A 721-nucleotide genomic window follows, 5' to 3' on the forward strand; every position below is an offset into this window, starting at 1 on the left:
GGAGCCTGGCAGAGCATAGTGGTGCATACCTGTAATCCCAGCACTTGGGGAGATGAGGCAGGAGCATCGCTGTGAGTACAGGCCAGCTAGGCTACACAGGGAGCTCAAAGCCAAGCTAAACTACACAGCTAGACGGTCTTACCTGCCTCGGCCCTCCAAGAGTTGGCACCTGGGCAACACAGCAATTTGTCTTAGAAGTAAAAAACGAGGCCTGAGGATGTAGCTGAGCGGTAGAGCGCTTTGCAGCATGTGCGAGGGGGCCCTGGGCTCAGTCTTCACCCCCCAAAGCATCAAGAACAAAACCCCATGGCTCCTGTTTGGACACTGCCCAGGGCCCAGTCGCACCTGCTCACCGGGCGCAGTGTGTGTGCTCGCGCAGCGCCCCAGGACCCGTGGTGCACACAGCCCTCCTTCCCGCCTCCTATCCTAAGCAGTGACCCTAGAGGCCCATCAGAGTCGCACGGTCCTGAAGGGGGCCCTGATGAAGGGCTGCTTGGTGGCCCTGGCTGTAGGAGTGCGGGCTTGCGGAGGCCCCGTGCCCTTGGCCCTGCCCGCGTCCGCACCGGAGGCTGGGCCGCGAGCGCTGGAAGAGGGGGGCCGACTGCGCGGCAGGGACGCCCCTGGGCGCCCAGCGAGGCGGCTGCGCCCGAGAGCCGGCTGCGGTCCAGGCCCGGGTCCAGGAAAGAGCTGGCGGGCCCGGAGCGCGGACGGGGCGCCCCCT

The sequence above is a fragment of the Octodon degus genome, unplaced genomic scaffold (genome assembly GCF_000260255.1).
Source record: "Octodon degus isolate 3935 unplaced genomic scaffold, OctDeg1.0 scaffold00123, whole genome shotgun sequence".
Classification (NCBI taxonomy): Eukaryota; Metazoa; Chordata; class Mammalia; order Rodentia; family Octodontidae; genus Octodon; species Octodon degus.